The following is a 14,521-nucleotide window of genomic DNA, read 5'->3' on the forward strand; positions in this document are numbered from 1 at the left end:
TTATTTATCTATTCTACTTTCGATGCAGCAAAATTCATCGCCTTCTTGTCTACTCTTAACATTTAGCCAACCAACGCGTCTAACTTCTCACGCACCGTTACCTTACGTTATATATTGCAATTGTCAGCTAGATATCATAATGAGAACTATGAACTGACGCAACGTACAAAGAGAAGATTGTTACAGCAGCTAAATGTATCCGTAACACTTATAGAGCGCTTCATTTTTTTCTCTCTAACTTGGCAAGTACTCGTAGCAAACAAGTAAAGATCATGTCGCAGCAACACGCTTCTCAATATAGAAACTGTTCCTTTGTTGCAGGTTTGTCACTCATCTGCAGAACACAATGAGTCCCATGGCAATAATGCAATTCGGAGCCAGTGTTTTTGTCATATGCTTTGCATTATTTCAAGCAACATATGTAAGTTCTTTGTGGTACCTTACCTTAGTAGCACAGTAATTAGGTGTATTAGAATTAGTGTTCCAATGACACTGTATGTTTTCGCGAGAGCTTTCGCGAGCATCTTCTGCATGCTGCGCATGATGTTACTGGTCCACGATATGTGAAAAGGAAAAGTAGTACATTTACTGCAGTTGTTGAATCTATGTAACAGCTGTTTTGGTAACGTTGTCCAAGATTACACTGAGTGCATGGAAAAGAGATCTTAGCACTTAATGTCTCTATTTCTCATGCAAAAATAAGAAGGAAATCATAACCAGCCTCATTTGCCAAACGGTTAGTCAGCGACAAATACTCAAGATAACTACTGTAAATTCATTGGTCATTCCACGTGGCATTCAGTGTGTTTACCGGATTGCTCAGAATATCTCACACGAAGTGTTCGTAGTGTGTACCTCTCAACTGAAGACAGGAGACAGTCTGCTGTCACAGCGTGTTCCGGACCCTCCCAAATAATTTAAACGAATTTTTGAGCGTACATTTTCACGCATTTCCACAACTCACACAGCAAGAGACTATTCGTCACTGACAGGTATCGCGTGAAGTGTGAGCTTCACGTAACCCACAAAAAGAAATGAGACGAGTTTATATGAAATGATATGGCAATTCTAGGAATTGTTAAATTGTCACACACTGTACCTACTGGCCAGGGTAATATGTATTAAAGTGCGTCTGGGCGTTCAAACACACTGAAACGTTTAGAAAGGCTTTCATCCATGCAGTCACGCTATATCTGTGAAGAGAGAATTAAAATGCTGTCGTAATTGGGACAGTAGCAATCTCGAATACGAAACTAGTAACTTCTGGTTTCAAGTGGTATAGGTTCCTCCATTTATATTTACAAGAAGAATCCGAAACTTAGGAGCTACCCATTATTTTCCAGAAATGTTCCATAAATGTCATATGCAAGTTTCCGCATATAACATGGACATGTCTCATAGTTCATAAATGGATCGAGTCATCACACAAAGTGTAAATCATGTACATGTTTTATAGTTGATAAATGGATCAACTTATCGAGAAAAGCACATAAATGTAAGCGTAATTAGCACCAAACTAGTAGATTTTTTTCATTACTCATATACGGTAGCAACTGTGGATTCCTTCGACAAAAGATGCAATTTTCATAATAAAAACCGGGACAAGAGTGGTAATAACTCTTGTTAACATCAGTACTGGAGCTTTTCACGCAGGCAGTCGGGAATGACCTGCATTACCTCGAAAATACCGTATATGACAATACGGATGGAAGGATGAAGTTCACGAACCTCGACTCCATATGGCACCGTTGTACCCAGTGACTGTATATTGTTACAAGGAAGGATATTATTGCAGCAATTAGTTGCAATCCCTTTGATTTATTATTGTTCTTGCATATCGAGATTTCGACTATAAACAGCCATCTTCAACGCATCTGAGTGTTACAACTGAGAAAAAGTTGTAATGTGCAGTTATACGTTGGGAACCATCAAAAGTGACTAGTGTTAGACTTTTATAGAAAATGTATAATGATGTTACACCCGGATGATAAAAATATTTATTTGATAGACAACGGTTCAGTTACAAACTGAACTGAAACCAGTTCGTGGGAACTACGGCACAGCTGTACGCATTGCGCTTTCATTCTGCCCATTCTTGCCTGTTGGCCAGGCAGGCAAGCTGCCACACGTTAGCAGCATCGTGGGCAGGTTGCCTTACTCCAATCCACGCCAAGCTATGCCCAATCCAAGCAGGATTATAAGAGTCTTGCTCACCTGCCGTCTTCCCGCTGTGCTACTCTACGTAGAAATTTATTTTGTAAGCTTTTATTGTAATGGTATGTGCAGAGTTCGGAAGTTGGTGAAAATAGGCGCGTATCACAAACCTTCGTTCGTATTCAGAGCTTATTTAGTTATTACGATACGAACTGTTTTTCTCTATAACTTAACCATGTTGTACTAGTATTAGCTAGTCTTAACTCAGTTTGTAACTGAACCGTTCAGATCACATCTAATAGAGGTTTCGTTCATTTCAGTTCAGTAAACTTTACCAACAGCCGTGACCTTTAGTTTATTTTATTTTATTTCGAACGCAACCAGTTTCGGCAATTAATTTTGCCATCTTCAGGCCCCATACGTTTTTTTGGAATCAACACCCCTATATTTTCTCAGAACTTCGAACATCGTACACCATTTTACATTGTCGAGCACTTTTTCCAGTTCGAGAAATCTAATGAACTTGTCTTTGTTTTCCTGTAGTCTTGTTTGCATTACCAATCGCAACGTCAGAACTGCCGCTACGATGCCTTTTGTCTTTCCTAAAGCCAAACTGATCATCTAACACTTCCTCAATTTTCTTTTCCATTCTTCTGTATATTATACTTGTCAGCAATTTCGATGCACAAACTGACTCTGCGGCAATTCTCGCACTTGCCAGCTCTTGCAGTCTTCGGAATTGTGTGGATGATTTTTTTTCAAAAGTCAAATGGTATGTCCCTAGACTCATAGATTCTACACACCAACGTGAATAGTCGTTTTGTTGCCAGTTCCCCCAATGACTTTAGAATTTCTGATGGAATGTTGGGTATCACATCTGCCTTGTTTGTTCGTAAATCGTCCAAAGTTCTCTTAAATTCTGATTCAAATACTGGATCCCCTACCTGGTCTAAATGAAAAATTAGGCGGCGATTATTCATAGAATACATTTGTTATGAAGTGACAGTTGTCATAGTGGGCAATGAAATTTACGAGTGGGTAAATCACTTCAAAAGTGCTGGAAGAGCGTTCGATTAGGGCATCCTTTTGAAAAACGAACGGGTACATGGAGACAGCTCAGTGGATAACTGGTGATCTTCGATGTGCCAGAATTGATGAGACTGCCACAATGCAACATCTGCAATAACATTGAATCTCTAAACTATCGCAGAGTGTATGCTCGATGGATACTTCGTCAACTGATAGACTAAATAAAAGGGAACATTTGGAAATATCTAAGTCACATCTCAGACGTTTCTAAGACGATGGTCACTTTGTCAGTCACATTGTAACCTTTGACGAAGCGAACCAGTGGACCTTGGAGTGGTGGCACATATCTTGTACCACAGCAGGGAAATCTAACGCCAAGATGTAGTACGAAACTTGATCAGATGAGGGTCGGCTGGATTATTAAAAGTCAGACAGTAATAGTGACAGCTACTGTGAATGCTGCGAAGTTCGAACCGAAAATCAAAACGATGAGGAAAAGGAAGCTTTGGAAAGGCGTGCTTTTGTTTCAGGATGATGCCCCGCCGTTGTACAACTGGGAGAACCAATAGAGCGTATCCAAAACCTTGGTTTAGAGCTGCTGTAGCACCAATCGCTCGGTACTGGCCTACCTTCAAATCATTTTCATCAGTTTGGTCACACCTGTGTGGATCCGAGTTTCCGTCGGATGACGAGACGCAGATGATGCAAATGTTAGAAGGAACGTCAGCGTTGGCCGTAATATTGATGGTTTATTGATCGTTTCTTAGCTTTGGTTACTGGTAATAACTTGATACCAGTACCTCTGAGTTTAATTTGTACACCACAGCGCGAAGATGATCACTATGTGATTGAAAATCGACTTTGTTGTCAGTAAACCATCAATAATACGGCTGACGCTGACCTTCCGTCTAATTTCACGTATATGGTCACTGTGCACACACCTTTCCATAGAATAGCCAATCAATAAAATATGCAAATGTGATTGTGTATGATGATAAAAAGTTGCTTTCAGAACGGCATTGGGAACATTCCCAAGAAAAGCACCAAGTCGTGTACGTAGAGAAATGATGGCACTTGCAATGTCCTTTTCCAAATAAAATACCATCTTTCAGAAAATTCTCTTTTCTTTATGACCTTAATCTATTGGTTATCAACTATAGATTAAAACTGAACAAATTGCAAAAAGTTGGGAAATTGAGGAGATGGGACCTGGATAAACTGAAAGAACCAGAGGTTGTAGAGAGCTTCAGGGAGAACATTAGGGAACGATTGACAAGAATGGGGGAAAGAAATACAGTAGATGTAGAATGGGTAGCTTTGAGACATCAAATAGTGAAGGTAGCAGAGGATCAAGTAGGTAAAAAGACGAGGGCTAGTAGGTATCCTTGAGTGACAGAAGAGATATTGAATTTAATTGATGAAAGGAGAAAATACAAAAATACAGTAAATGAAGCAGACAAAAAGGAATACATACGTCTCAAGAATGAGATCGACAGGAAGTGGAAAATGGCTAAGCAGGGATGGCTAGAGGACAAATGTAAGGATGTACAGGCACATATCACTAAGGGTAAGATAGATACTGCCTACAGTAAAATTAAAGAGACCTTTGGAGAAAAGAGGACGACTTGCATGAATATCAAGAGCACAGATGGAAACCCAGTACTGAGCAAAGAAGGGAAAGCAGAAAGTTGGAAGGAGTATATAGAGGGTCTATACAAGGGCTACGTTCTTGATGACAATATTATAGAAATGGAAGAGAATGTAGATGAAGATGAAATGGGAGATATGATACTGCGTGAAGAATTTGACAGAGCACTGAAAGATCTAAGTCGAAACAAGGCCTCGGGAGTAGACAACATCCCATTAGAACTAATGACAACCTTGGGAGAGCCAGGCCTAACAAAACTCTACCATTTACTGAGCAAGATGTATGAGACCGGCGAGTACCCTCAGACATCAAGAAGAATATAAAAATTCCAATCCCAAAGAAAGCAGATGTTGACAGATGTGAAAATTAGCGAACTATCAGTTTAATAAGCCACGGATGCAAAATACTAATACGACTTCTTTACTGACGAATGGAAAAACTACTGGTAGAAGCCGACCTCGGTGAAGTTCAGTTTGTATTCCGCAGAAATGTTGCAACACGTGAGGCAATACCGACCCTACGACTTATCTTAGAAAATAGATTAAGGAAAGGCAAACCTACGTTTCTAGCATTTGACAATTTTGAGTGGAATACTCTCTTTCGAATTCTGAAGGTGGTAGGGGTAAGCTATTTACAATTTGTACAGAAACCAGGTAGCAGTTATAAGAGTCGAGGGGCATCAAAGGGAAGCAGTGGTTAGGAAGGGAGTGAGACAGGGTTGTAGCCTATCCCTGATGAGAAAGCAGTAAAGGAAACCAAAGAAAAACTTGGAGTAGGTATTAAAATCCATGGAGAAGAAATAAAAACGTTGAGGTTCGCCGATGACATTGTTATTCTGTCAGAGACAGCAAAACGACCTGGAAGAGCAGTTGAACCCAATGGACAATGTCTTGAAAGAAGGAAGTAAGATGAACATCAACAAAAGCTAAACGAGGGTAATGGAATGTAGTCGAATTAAATCGGGTGATGCTGCCGTAATTAGATTAGGAAGTGAGACACTTACAGTAGTAAAGGAGTTTTGCTATTTGGGGAGCAAAATAATTCATGATGGTCGAAGTAGAGAGGATATAAAATGTAGACTGGCAATGGCAAGGAAAGCGTTAACATCGACTTTAGATTTAAATGTCAGGATTTCGTTTCTGAAAGTATTTGTATGGAGTGTAGCAATGTATGGAAGTGAAACGTGGACGATAAACAGTTTAGACAAGAAGAGAATAGAAGATTTCGAAATGTGGTGCTACATAAGAATGCTGAAGATTAGATGGGTTGATCACATAACTAATGAGGAGATATTGAATAGAATTGGGGAGAAGAGGGACTTGTGGCACAACTTAACTAGAAGAAGGGATCGGTTGGTAGGACATGTTCTGAGACATCGAGGGCTCACCAATTTAGTATTGGAGGGCAGCGTGGAGGGTAAAAATCGTAGAGAGAGACCAAGGGATGAGTACACTAAACAGATTCAGAAGGTTGTAGGTTGCAGTAGGTACTGGGAGATGAAGAAGCTTGCACAGGATAGAGTAGCATGGAGAGCTGCATCAAACCAGTCTCAGGACTGAAGACCACAACAACAACCTGTGACTTGTACGAAAAGTCGATAAAGATCTGACATGCGAGAAAAGACAAGCTTCTTCAATACCCTGTATTCTACAAACACTCTGAAGTAATTTTGTTAACATTTCTGGAGCTTTCTTTGCTTTTTTTTTCAGAGCAAGGACTTCAGTTCAGCACTGAAGTGCACATCTTTTCTCCCCGTTCCGTGTACACAAGTCTACCTCTATTGCTGGGCCGCTAACGAGGTAACTATACAAGTGAGTACCACGTCGAAACAAGAATACCAAATTTACCTTGTTATATAATTTCTTGTCCATTGAGTTGGACATTTCACGTTTGTTGTTGTTTCCTCTCCCAGTTATTTTGGAACTTTTTCTTTAATCTGATCTCTCACGTCACTAAAAAAAGCTATGTATGTTATTATACGTTACGGTATGGCTGTAGCTCGGTGAAACGTCTATGCATTGTAACTACCTGAATTTGTGCGACAAAGTAGTAGAACGTTGCTTGTGGACTGTCCAATATTCCAATAATTATATTCATAGGAGATAGTTTCTACCTTAATCATCTTTCTTCATCAGATATCTGCTATCATACAACTTACAGAAATAGGAATAAATCGAAACGGGAGTCTACTTGTTTAACTCTAGTTTCTAACATCGGCGTTTTGACAGTTGAAGTGCGTTCTGTTAAAAGACTCTTCTTTACAGATCTGCATCTCAAGCACGTCTTATTTGTCGATAACGGTACTGTCCTTCATAAGAGCTTCAGATGTTACTGAGGTGCTCTTAATTATGGTTTACCATATCATTTTCCCTCTGCAAGATGATGATCAGATATCTTGTCCTTCGTGTTGTGAGGATTAAAGTTAAAAGGGAACTTATTTCTTCATCATATTGCTGCGTAGGGAGTGTCTCAACCAGATTATAAAAAGATCTGTGAGTGACATTAGCGATTTTACCGAACCATTTTTGTAGGAGTAGAATACGAGCCTCCTGAGAAGGAGAAAGGAACTGAAACTCTTATCCGAAGACATTTCTGGAAAAGATAACATAATGAATTACTTCACCGGCTGCTTAGCGGATGCCCTATGTGCCGATACGACTATCGGATCACTCACTACATTTGGTGTCTCACCGTTGCAGCGTACAAACTCCTTTCTCCGTTTCCTGGACGTTGTTTACGATATTTTTGTCAATGATAAATTCTCTGATGACATTCCAATCGTTTGCTAAAGTGGAGGAGGGTTGCAGGATCTTTTGAAAGGAATGAATAGTCTAATGAGTGCATATTATCAATTGAGAATAAGCCATAGAAGTACGAAAGTAATGAAGAATGGTAGAACATAGAGTAGCCAGAATCTTAACATCGAATTTGTGACAGGGAAGTAGACGCTGTTAAGGAATTCTGCAATCTTAAAAGCAAGATAAAACATAAAGTATGAAGCAAAGAGGACATAAAAAGCCGACTATCACAGGCAAAAATGTATCAAGCACACATTTTAATTTGAGAAACAAATGTCTGAGAATGTACGTTAGTAGCTCCGCAACTTACGTTAGTGAATCGTAAAAGAAGAGTATAAAAAAAAATACTTATGTAATGCTGTAGAGGTATGTTGAAATACAGTTGGACTCACATGTTAAGGCGATTGTCTGCTGAATCGGTAAAGATGATGGATCAGAGTGACAGGCTATGTGTTAAGACATCAGGGAATAATTTACATTGTATCTGAGGGAACTGTACCGAGAAGAATCTGTAGAGGAAGACAGAAGATGAAGTAGTGCTACTCTGGGATGAATCGGGCGAAGACATTGGCGAGAGAGAGAGGAGTTCATGGTGGGCTGCATTAAACGAGCTCGAAGGCCGATGACTGAAAAAAGTGACTCGTAGCTTTAACTTGGATCTGAACTGTCTTGATTTCATAGTTGTACTTTAGCGCTCACCTTCTGCGATTTTCTTACAACTTTTTAATTTTGAATTGCAGCCTCTATTTCATGTGTGTTCAACCTGATTTAAAAAGTGAAGAAAGTACTAGATGTATGTATTACAAAGAACCGAAGGCCTAGTTCAGTCACTAAGTAACGGTTTCGTTGCTTTTCCGGTACGTAATTGGAAACGACATTTGACATTTCTCCGATCGAAGATGTAAGCGTCCTTGGTGATGTCACATGTGTACATTGCTCTCATTATGCAAATTATGAGAATAAAGACGATTTAATATTATCACAATTTTAAATATGTCGGATCAGACAGTGGACTCATTTCCGGACGTATGGTGGCTCCACTACCCACTAGGCCATCCCGATTTGTATTTTCCGTGAAAGGAAAGGGACGTTTCCTTTCAAAGTGCAACCACAATATCCCCCTTACTATTTATCAACGACTGTAAAGGGAATTTAGATATATCCTGAATATTTCACCAGTTTATGGAATAAAATGCTTAAAAACGGAAAACAGGCAGTCTACCCAGTACTTCCAAGGCTTCAGAACCCAGAAAGAATTCTTCCACATGGCACCTTTATGTAGGTCCTGGTGGTCCAGGGGGGCTGACGTGTAGCTGTCTATTCGAAAAGTTCTTACTAGCCTCTCCAAGGTGCTCCAGAAAAACAGAGCCATTGCCCACCTTGGGCGCAATTTAAAACCTCTCCTCCCAAACACCTCAGTCGGCAGAAGAAAGTGTCATTTTAAAAGTCACCCTGTGTCTTTAGCACAACGCAAGGACGTCGGGATGTCAAATTCTGTTCTCTTTTTATGACCGACTTTATTTTGCAAGTGACCCCCACATGTGAAAGCTTTCAATTTCATACAATGACTTTGTCTCAATGCTATACGTCATCTTGGCGATAATTAGTAACTTATAACACAGCTAGGTGTCAACTCAGGGAAAAATATTTACCCACCAATCGTCTCTCAGACACGATCGCATCATTCGTAAAATTTGTATGCGAATAAGTACACTAATTAGAAACCAAACTCCCTGAATTATATTTTAGGCCAGAGTCTTTCTTTAATTGAGAGAATTGTAGATTTTTGCAGTAACGCCGTTTCCTCTTGATAAATAATTTACCACATGATAGTGGCGTAAGGACCAAAACCTGTTATATTAATAGCAATGGGTTGTAAGTGAGAAAATATATGCTCATCCGACAGGGATTTGCTTTTCCTGTATCTTTATCTTAAGAGGAAGGAGCGAATCACTGAATTCATTTATTTTTACTGTCGCAATGTAGTGCACACCCATTTATAATCTCTCTTATTATGAAGCCAAACAATGTTAACTCCCTCTGACAGATCACGCAACGGATAAACACTAGTGGGTTTCGCTACAGTTGTGGAGACGATTCATTCTCTTACAGTATTCTACTTAAGATACAATTATGAAATGGAAATAGTCTTTCTTTTTTCAGGAATAAGTGTAAGGGGTGTTATCAGGATAGACGCCTTGTGCACAGAAGGATATTAAACTGAAGCAAGTGCATAAACAGTGCGGCTATTTATTACCATAAAAAATACTGCCCCTTCAAAATACACTATAATTATTCCAAGACTCCGGGAGTCTCCAGGAACCGAACAGTTCAGCATCAAAATTCGATTAACCATACACACAGGGAAACCTACGGGAGTTCCTGTTCATACACAACATTGTAATAAAGCTATAAAGCTGAAAGGAGGGTTACAGTATGATTGCTAAGTTAAGAGTGTCCCTGACAAAGTATGTTAAATTCATTACATTCCTACGCATTAATATTTCTCTACGCTTAAATAGATTCGTTTAACTGATAATTGCTTGCAGAGTTGAAGCCAAGTATATCCCACTAACATATCTTTAATTTAATTGCACCGCCTCAGACATAGGGATGGTCACATCACAAAAAGGAATTGAACTCGAAAGTTGGCTATCAGGAATACACCCACCATATTTGTAATCGTTTGTTCTAACAATCCTCTATATTTCGCAACGGAGCTAATACGCTTTTATGTTGTGGGGATTTCACTGCACATGTCTGCATGTTCACATAATTTATAGTTTCAGTCCACCAAATAAAGCGCTATGAAACCACAAAAAAAGCTCATGCAAACGTTATAGAAAAATCTCTGAAGGCCGTTGATTTAATGAACACTTTGGGTCTCCAAGACCTTACAAGATATGGAGAAAAGCACAAAGTGCTATCACTCACAGATCATGAAACACATTGGTATCAGAAAACTACTACAAATTTTATTACTCCACTGGTTTTATACTTTGCGAAATTATGTGCATTAATGAGAAAGTTGAGAGTAAAAAGTTAAGTGCCTACTAATAGATGTTGTGAAGACACATCGTCAGATCCGAATGAAAGACAAAGTTCAATTACAAATTCACAAATCACAACTGGTTCTTGCTGATCTGTTTTAGAAGCTTGGATCAAATTAATCCTCACAAAGAAAACCCGAGATTGTCTCAGACTGTGTTCCGAGGAATGAGAGTACCTGTAGTTGAGCAGCTGGTACAAGACTGACTCAAAAGGCACCTAAGGCGGCTTGCTGGAGATGGCTAACGGTGTATTCACAAGGTGGGGGAATCTTTCGTTTCATGAATTTAGCTAACGTACACATGAAACAAAGGGAAACAGCCAAGATAGGAGGCTGTGGTGATGCTTATCTGTAGCGGGGCCTCAAAGGGCGTTGATACAACTCCTAAGATGGAAAGCGTCTCTCTAACTGGCCCCGTCGTGTTCACTACCATTCTTCCACTCATCCCCACTTAGAAAAACTACTTACACGATGGTAGAGAAAGGGAAGTGGTCGCTGATAGTGAAATAAAATAAAGAAAGTCACTCCAGTGCATTCTTATCCCAAGTCTCTTAGCCACTTCTCACCCATCTACCATGAAAACGTTCTCTGGGAGACTTCACCGATGAAACTGAGGAACGCTGTGACTGAAACAACATGAAAAGAGTTACTAGAGATCAGTTTCAATATCAGTAATACATGCTTTAAATAATGGAACTATCATTTATTCAAATTAATGAAGAAGTCAGACAATATGAATCTACCAACTCCTAACGGGAAACACAATTCAAGGAATGTCAGCGTGAATGAAACTGGAATTATCTGTAACATCCAACAATTGAGTTTAGCTTTTCAATGGCAGTATTTCCAATGACCCACTGTAAAGAAGGCTTTAATAGCCCTGTCATATCTATCATTTCTGAATTCTGTGCGTAAATCATTGTTAATTCTCTTACGATAATGACACTTCAGTGCACGTTCCATTCAGTGGCCAATGAAGCGTATCCGAGAGTGCTTCTCTTTCTATATGGTCCATCTAATTGACTTGTATGCCGTTTCTTCGGACCCAGGCTATGTGAACAGGACGGAAAAGCAAAAATGATATGTTAATCTTGTTGATGCGAAACAGTCACTGTTGTCTTCCGTGGCTAGTGACGTACTCAACAATATGTGATAGTGTTCCCACTTGAACTTCCCTAGGAGCGCAAATACGCAGTTTCCCGTTACTTCATCATGTCACTGTTTTTATACATTCATACATCGTAAATCTCAAGCAAAAGATAAAATCGTACTGGTGTGTTGCCTGCCGACTACGTTAGTTCAAATGGTTCAAATGGCTCTGAGCACAATGTGACTTAAAATCTGAGGTCATCTGTCCCCTAGAACTACTTAAACCTAACTAACACACATCCATGCCCGAGGCAGGATTCGAACCTGCGACCGTCTTGGTCGCGCGATTCTAGATTGAAGCACCTAGAACCGCTCGGCCACAGAAGCCGGCACTACGTTGGTTAATAGAGAGTATTCATTCACCTGACGAAATATTAGTAACAATTTAAATGAGCAAACAGGTCACTTTGTAGAGCAATAGATGGTGTGCAACGGCTACCAGACGTACCTGATCTCCAAAGAACGTCATGGCAGTGAAGAAGAGTCTATGTACCATGCGTTTGTGAGGAACATTCGAAGAAAGTGAGGTCGACGTTGGCACGTGGCGAAGTGAGAGAAATTATTTGTCCTGTCTAGCAGGGCGCATGACCACACCGTAACTGAAAATGCTTTGTTTGTTGGTTTATCAAATCGGAATCTTGAGACCTAGTCAGATATCCGGAGACAAATGACCAGCGTGTCTACAAGGATTTGTGTATCACATTCAGCCGCGTATAATCTGGAGTGACTGTAGAAGATTTTCACCCGACGGTAATTGTTGCTCACAGTGCATGCATCTTCAGCAAAATCAGTTTCCAGGCGACCACACAACTGATAACGCTTGATCTGTTGGTTTTTCCAACCAGAATTACGGAAGAAGCGGCATTTAGTGGACATTTGGAGTGGGGTGTACTGTAACAAGAGCTGTATGTATTCATGGCCCAAGCAAACTAAACGGTGGTTCACTGGAGGGATGTAGAGTGATTTGTTGACTCACAGTTTAGCTTCTCTTCAAATGATGAAAGGCGTCGAGCGCATCAACAGCCCAATGAAGTGTTTCACCAGCTGTGAGCGGAGGACGTAGTTAAGACCAGAGGTTGTTCCTTGATATTTTTGGGATTTGTATATGAACCCAGATTTTTATTTCAACCTTCTCAGTGACCAACTGATGCCCTTTCTTCTAAATCTTTATGTGTAGTAGCCTATGCTATCAACACCCCATCTTTCAAGATGACAGCAGCCATGTTCATAGGGATGCACGAATACGTTCATGGTTTAAGAAACGCTCAGGTACACAGCTGAACAGAAGCTGGTTCGCTAAATCAACCGAGCTTAATCCCACAGACGACGTCTGGCACTGTTAGGAAAAAAGAATGAAACTATTCAAGAAACATCCCTGTAATCTGGTGCCTCTACACGTTGTGTTCAAATGGAAGTAACATATTAGAATCTCGTTCTCCAGATAATGCTATTATAAATGCGAGAGATAATGTTAATCGGTATTAGCGTTTTGTTTTGTGTGGATGACAAATTTTTTGTGTGGTGTGCCTCAGTTATGCAAATCATTCGTAACTCAATACGGCTCAGTATGTCAGCCGTGACTACATAATGTACAGTTCTTGCTCGTACACTTGCAAGTCATGCAGATAGACTACTGTTGTCCACAGGCGGAGGCAGTATCACTGGCTGCTTACAGCTCCTCATGGGTGGAGACCAGTCCCCGTTTCAAGCTCGCCTTGAGGATTCTCATCAGTCGTGCCCAGAAGCCGTTGATTCTCACCGCCGGGCATCTCTACCGCATCGACAAAGAAGCCTTTCTTTCGGTATGTGCTTAACTACCTCCAAAAGCTCTGTAGTAGCTATTAATTGTAGATTAGTGATGAAACAGATTAGTAGCAGCACCGTCAGGTCAATGCATGGTTCATTGCCTTGCATATGATAGATTTTCAGTCATATGTGCAATGTTTCTCCTTTGACGTTCAGCTGGTCCTTTAGTAGACGATACATGCGTTGCCGTGCCGAAACAGGAACAAGTCACCGGTGCGAGTGAAGTGAAGTTGATATGCGCATAACCAGACACCAAGCGGGTCTGTGTGGTCGGGTTCTGTTATACGCTGTAGGAAGAGATTTGACCGTAAAAGGTACAGAATATAGCTAGAATTTCGCTTTCCATTTTAGTGGAATATATGGAAGTTGGGTGAAGTAAACTAAATAAAGAATTTGTATGTTAACTTGGCCATTTTACTCAATTCTTGACTATAAAATTCGTACAATATTTCGTTGGTTTTGAATAAATAGTTCGATAAGTGAATGATTTGTATTAGAAATGAGCCATTTACTTTATTTGATGGTGTTAGTAATTATATGCTGATGGATTTTCATGTACAATGGTTAACTCACAACATCAGGCTGGAAGAAAGGAAGATTATGGTTTAATGTTCAGTGTACGTCGACATCGTTGCATATTAAGGATGTCTAAGGATGCGTCCCATGTAATTTCCAGAGGGATGCATCACCAAAGCAAAGCGAAAGGCAAGATAAATCCAAGTCTAGAAAGCAGCAAGGGGATTGACACACATTGCTCCAGAATGCTTATTCAGAGCCGTAATTTCTGCATCACTTAGGAGACTAATCAGGTTAAGGACTTCACCTTCCCACCGGAAACACTGATGCTGTACGCAGCGTACCACTCAGTCATAGGTTATCAAGTAATCT

General features: G+C 40.1%; 1 long non-coding RNA gene across 1 annotated transcript; it reads left to right on the plus strand.

Annotated features, from left to right (window-relative positions):
- The first annotated feature begins 319 nt into the window (after window positions 1-319).
- LOC126203725 (uncharacterized) lies at window positions 320-13,562 on the plus strand. The gene is made up of 3 exons (XR_007540357.1): window positions 320-421; window positions 6,541-6,642; window positions 13,474-13,562. It is a non-coding gene; the product is annotated as an uncharacterized LOC126203725 (long non-coding RNA).
- Window positions 13,563-14,521: the final 959 nt, after the last annotated feature.

This window comes from Schistocerca nitens, chromosome 9, assembly GCF_023898315.1.
Source record: "Schistocerca nitens isolate TAMUIC-IGC-003100 chromosome 9, iqSchNite1.1, whole genome shotgun sequence".
Classification (NCBI taxonomy): Eukaryota; Metazoa; Arthropoda; class Insecta; order Orthoptera; family Acrididae; genus Schistocerca; species Schistocerca nitens.